General features: G+C 42.8%; 3 long non-coding RNA genes across 5 annotated transcripts; 2 read left to right on the forward strand and 1 right to left on the reverse strand.

Moving 5' to 3' along the window:
* The first annotated feature begins 8 nt into the window (after positions 1–8).
* Positions 9–378, forward strand: LOC130519645 (uncharacterized). Its single transcript, XR_008948402.1, has 2 exons — positions 9–214; positions 295–378. It is a non-coding gene; the product is annotated as an uncharacterized LOC130519645 (long non-coding RNA).
* Positions 379–2,196: 1,818 nt separating this feature from the next.
* LOC130519646 (uncharacterized) lies at positions 2,197–4,415 on the forward strand. Of its 3 annotated transcripts, none has more exons than XR_008948404.1 (4): positions 2,197–2,740; positions 3,069–3,210; positions 3,310–4,251; positions 4,332–4,415. It is a non-coding gene; the product is annotated as an uncharacterized LOC130519646 (long non-coding RNA). The 3 variants fall into 3 exon arrangements; XR_008948405.1 differs by having other exon boundaries at positions 3,310–3,722; positions 3,817–4,415; XR_008948403.1 differs by having other exon boundaries at positions 2,198–2,740; positions 3,310–4,415.
* LOC130519647 (uncharacterized) lies at positions 3,942–4,899 on the reverse strand. The gene is made up of 2 exons (XR_008948406.1): positions 4,456–4,899; positions 3,942–4,384 (listed from the first exon to the last, which is right to left on the reverse strand). It is a non-coding gene; the product is annotated as an uncharacterized LOC130519647 (long non-coding RNA).
* Between the last annotated feature and the right edge of the window lie 234 nt (positions 4,900–5,133).

Below are 5,133 nucleotides of genomic sequence, written 5' to 3' on the forward strand. Positions count from 1 at the left end.
GGGACCAGTCATTACTAATTCGGACAGGTGAGCAGCTCAATCCTGGCTTTGCTGATCTGTCCTGTTATAGATGTTTTATTACATGTGGGACCAGCGCAGACACGCTGACATGATTGTTACTGGAATTTTCTGTTTTCAGTTTACTGTAATTTGATCTGAACCGGGTCCAAATGTGTTACGCCATCGGGGTGTGGAGTACTGAAGAACTGTGGAGGTGAGGAGAAGGTTCCTCCCCATGATGAGTTCCTCTGTCTGCTCAGGAGGAACTGACAGAGTTTTAATGTCCCATCACAGAATTGTGAAGAAACGACGCAACCAGAGAGGAGGAGGTTGAAGAAGTGGTGAATCTGCAACAATAAAAACGAGATTACAGTTTGATTGAAGCCTCATTTTCTTTGATGATGGTGAATTTCATCACTTTCGCTTTGAATATCAGAACCATTCTTGTTTATAGGCTGGTTGGAATTTATCCCCACTTGTGATACACCATCTTCAGGCCCAATCTCTTCCTGTTCTTGGTCTGTGGGCGTAAGCTTGAAATCTCCTGCTCCATCCATTTTTCAGTTTCTTCAGTAAACTCACTGATGACCATCATTTTCGGCTCAAACCAGTTCCTAATAACAGCCTCCTTCTCATCTTCAGACAAAAGACCTCCTATTTGCCTATTTATCTCCTTAAAGTCCAGCACACTGGCGTTGAACTTATCCTGCATTATTTCTTGCACTGTTGGCAGATTACCAGCTTCAGTGCTCGGACTGTGAACTTCCCTCATTAGAGTTGTGATTCGAGCCAACGTTCCTCTTCTGGTTCCAAGTAGCCTGTGCAGTTTATCCTCAATTGCTTTCTCAGTTAACTTGACTGTTGGTTTAGATTCCATTTCCTCAGTGCTATCCATTTTAACCTCACCTTCATCCTTTTATCTTATTAATAAAGCTGTGCGTAAACTGTGTGCACATGAATGAAAAGTATTCCACTAACACTTTTCTTCATCCAAAAAATGTCTCACAATTTCCAAAACACACAGAGCTTCCAATAACTTTCTGGCTCAGGTTTCAATTAGCACATTAGCATAAATCTCAAGTCACTGAGTAGCTAACTAGCGTTAGCTTCTTATTTCAAACTAGCACAGCATGGGCTTCTTTCCGTCTAGAAAAACGAATCCTTAATGGTTTTTACGTTGTCCTTATCCTTTAGGTGACCTCCGTTCTTCATTGGTAATTCCGAAAGCTTACCACCTCGTCTGCTTTGAGAGAATCCTCCGTAGAATGTTGCTCCCTCCAAGGCTTGAGCCGAGTTTTCTTACTTATGTGTAATGGCACTCCATCCTCATTTAACGTACCATTTTTAAGCTGCAGACACAGTAATTCTTCACTCGCATGACATGAGATGTAATTCCATTTTAAGAGTCTTTATATGAATTCCAAAAGATTACAGCTCACATAACGTGGCGGTAAGAAAACGTTGTGCTCCCGTATCTAATGCAGCTCACCTGGCCTGACGCTGCGCATGCGCTCTTAAGTCAATCTGAGGGAGCGGCATCCAAAACTTTACATCAACAATCCTTTTAATATTACGAGTTACACAGTAACATGCACCATGCATCAAACAAATACAAACATAAATTGCACGTCATTTTTACACACATCAATTCTGCTCTATGGCTCTTACATATCCGGCCCCTAATTGGTTAACTGTAAGATTACACAATTATCAATTTAACTCAAAACTAAGAGCCATCAAATTAAAACTATTAACGGAATAGAAATAATCTTTCTTAACTAAAATAAATCTTTTCTTACATATTGTCCATTGTGTTTACATGGCTTCCTGCAAAAGGCATAACTTCTGCACAGACCTCTCCAGGGTGCTGTTTTTGTCTGCAACTTCACCCTCACAGTTCCACTGGAATCAGGGAAAGTTTGTACTATTCTTCCCATGATCCACGTGCTTCGTGGGGATGAACTGTCCACTACTAGCACCAGTTTCTTCCTGAGGTCCTCCGTACAGAACGTGGCTGTACTCCCGGGATCCATAAAGGCATATGTCTCTATGGACCTTCCACTGTTGCGGGACTTCACCTTTACAGGAACCACGGGTAACAAGCAGTCCGAAACCCAGTCCAGTTGACAGAGAAAACTACCTTGGATACAATGACCTGGATGACTGAGAATTTACACAGACAACTAACATTTTCTACCGGAAAGGGAATTACCGACCCTTGGTACAGTTGGGCCAATGGATGCGTTCCGTCGGTACAGTTGGGCCAATGGATGCGTTCCGTCGGTACAGTTGGTAATACCCTTTCCGTAAGAAAAAGCAGCCGGCAGAAAACAAATTTACAAGTTACTTTTCTTACGGAAAGGGTATTACCAACTTACTTTTTCAGCCGGAAAGGGAATTACCATCATTTGAATCGAAAGCGGGTAAGGACTTCATCGTGACGCAGGATGGACGACATGCAAGTGGCCTTTTGCCCATTTTGTGGCAAACATTTGAGCAGATTGACGCCGATTTGTGGTTTCTGTGGTCGGTCTTTGGCGTTTTTAAATGCCGCAGCACAGACTGAAGAACCAGCCGTACCGGGGACGTCTCAACAGCCTGTTAATGCTAAGCAAAGTAAGTGTAGCATAGCCGTCGCTATCTGAAGTACGTACAACGTGTATCAGCTGTACCATTGGTTAGCGGCTGCTAACTTTCTAACTGAAGAAAAGAAGGACATTGTGGCAGACTACGTCCGATGGTATCTTATTGACCTCAACTCATCTGTAATTGACAGGCAAGTTAAATTTTCATTTGTTTTTTGTCGTTCCACCCCCCCCCCCAAAAATGAAATTTGCTTGAAATGTCTCATGGCATGTATATCTATGGTGTTACAACTGCTAGCCTATATGATGTCTGTCTCTCCATTCTCTGCCTTATGCTAATCTATAAATACTCAATATAACAAACAAATATAACCTTATAAACTTATAAAATATATAAACTTAAGATAATACAATTTAGATAGTTTAATTGGCCGTTGCTGTTGGCACTACACAGCAGTGAAAGTGTTTGTGTTCACTTTGTAGATTCAAAGATGGCCTTTCAGCCCTTCAGTTTCTGACAGCACTACAGCAACACCCTTCTTTGCTGACCCCAGTTCTCTGCCACTCTGAAAACCGACTAAAACCAGAGGATTGAGTCCTGGTGGTCCATATTCAGAAAGGGGAGGTAAATGGCCTTCATCAAGTAATTTGCCTTTTATTTCACTCATTCACTTATACATATGTATATGCTTAAAATGATCATTTATTTTACCAATTTCCATAGGAGTCAGTTCTGGATGGAGCTATTTGCAGACCTTAGAGACGCCGGATACTTCAACGGGAGTCATGAGCATCAGTGTTTACTGAGATACTGCTTTGGTGATGTCATTCAGAAGGACTTGGATGAGTGTGTTGGATTGTGGAACAGCCACAGGATCCAGAAGAAGTTTTGATGTTTGCCACAGGATTGACATCACTCCCTCCTTCTGGGTTGGAACCGCTGCCAAAAATTGAGTTCCTGGATGGCTCTCCATTCCCAATGTCAAATATTTGTTCTAACTTGTTGAAATTACCAATCCTGGATTCCTACAGTGTGTTTAAGGCACAAATGGACTTTGGAATTCAAAATAGTCCAGGATTTGGCTGTTTATGAGCCATATTGGACTCAAAAAATGTTTATTGTTCTGCTGTTATGCCGTTGTCATTGGTGCACCTAAAGGTGCAGTTCCAAGTGTTTTGATGTTAAAGTAAGAGGCTGTTAAGTGATGTTAAAGATGTGTTTTGTTGCAAGTGTTTGATGTTAAAGTAAGAGGCTTTTTTGTTTTATTTGGGGGGGGGTTCATCATTCTGAAACTGTGTTCTGTTCATGAAACAGTAGTTCACGATTTTATCTATTAAAAAAAAGGGAATCCATGCTCATTACTACGCATTATGTTTATTCATATTTCCCACTTTAAAATAATGATGCTGCAGGTGACAAATTAAGACACTTTGTGTACAAGTTACACCTTTCTAATGTCTTTTCAATCATAGCTGAGTCATTTCTTTTAGTTTCAGATACAGCTCAGTTGCAGACTGCCAGTACTCTGCCTTCTGTAACTGATTGCTCTGCATGGCATGATCTTTACTGGAATTTTCTGTTTACTGTAATCTGATCTGAACCAGGTCCAAATGTGTGACATCATCAGGGTGTGGAGGAAGTTCAGGAGCCTGAAGAACTGTGGAGGTGAGGAGAAGGTTCCTCCCCATGATGAGTTCCTCTGTCTGCTCAGGAGGAACTGACAGAGTTTTAATGTCCCATCACAGAATTGTGAAGAAACGACGCAACCAGAGAGGAGGAGGTTGAAGAAGTGGTGAATCTGCAACAATAAAACCCAGATTACAGTTTGATTGAAGCCTCATTTTCTTTGATGATGGTGAATTTCATCACTTTCGCTTTGAATATCGGGAACCGGAGACTTCGGAATCGCTTCTATTGCGGCGGAGAGCGGAAATGCTCCGGACCAATCAGGTGTGAGAGGAGGCACGAGGCCCCTTAAAGCGCCGCCGTCGGTGGCGGTGACCTCACTCTTCCAACACCATGCACGAGCTGTGGGTCTCGTGCCTCCTCTTCTGCTTCGCTGTGACGTCGGCAGGTGAGAAACCCACCGTCGAGGCGGCTTTGATAGATTATTGATGATTGATTATATATCTGATGGGAGGTGTTGGAGGTTCCGCGTGCAGGAGGCGGCTGCTCACGCGCCTCAGCATCTCCCGCCTCGCACGGATCAATATAGTGATTAGAGTTTGTAGCGTTCGGATCAAAGCTGTTCCCGAGCTCGAGGCTGGTGAGGACTTTAGATGCTGCGTCATAGCTCCTGCAGACGGGTGCGTGTGTGCGTGCGTAATAGTCGGTCCGCTGTCAGTTAAGCTCACACAAAATCCTGTGGTGCTTCTCCTGTCACTCAAATCGGCTCCCCAAGCAGAGTCGCTGGAGGCACTGATTTTTAGGTTTGTCTTTGATTTTCCATAACAAAGTTTGTGATCCATTGTTCCCTTCAAATATCTCAGTACATGTTTGGCAGTTAGCCAGTGTTTTTCATTTGGTTCAGATAAATGCTGTGATAAT

Source organism: Takifugu flavidus, unplaced genomic scaffold (genome assembly GCF_003711565.1).
Source record: "Takifugu flavidus isolate HTHZ2018 unplaced genomic scaffold, ASM371156v2 ctg1052, whole genome shotgun sequence".
Classification (NCBI taxonomy): Eukaryota; Metazoa; Chordata; class Actinopteri; order Tetraodontiformes; family Tetraodontidae; genus Takifugu; species Takifugu flavidus.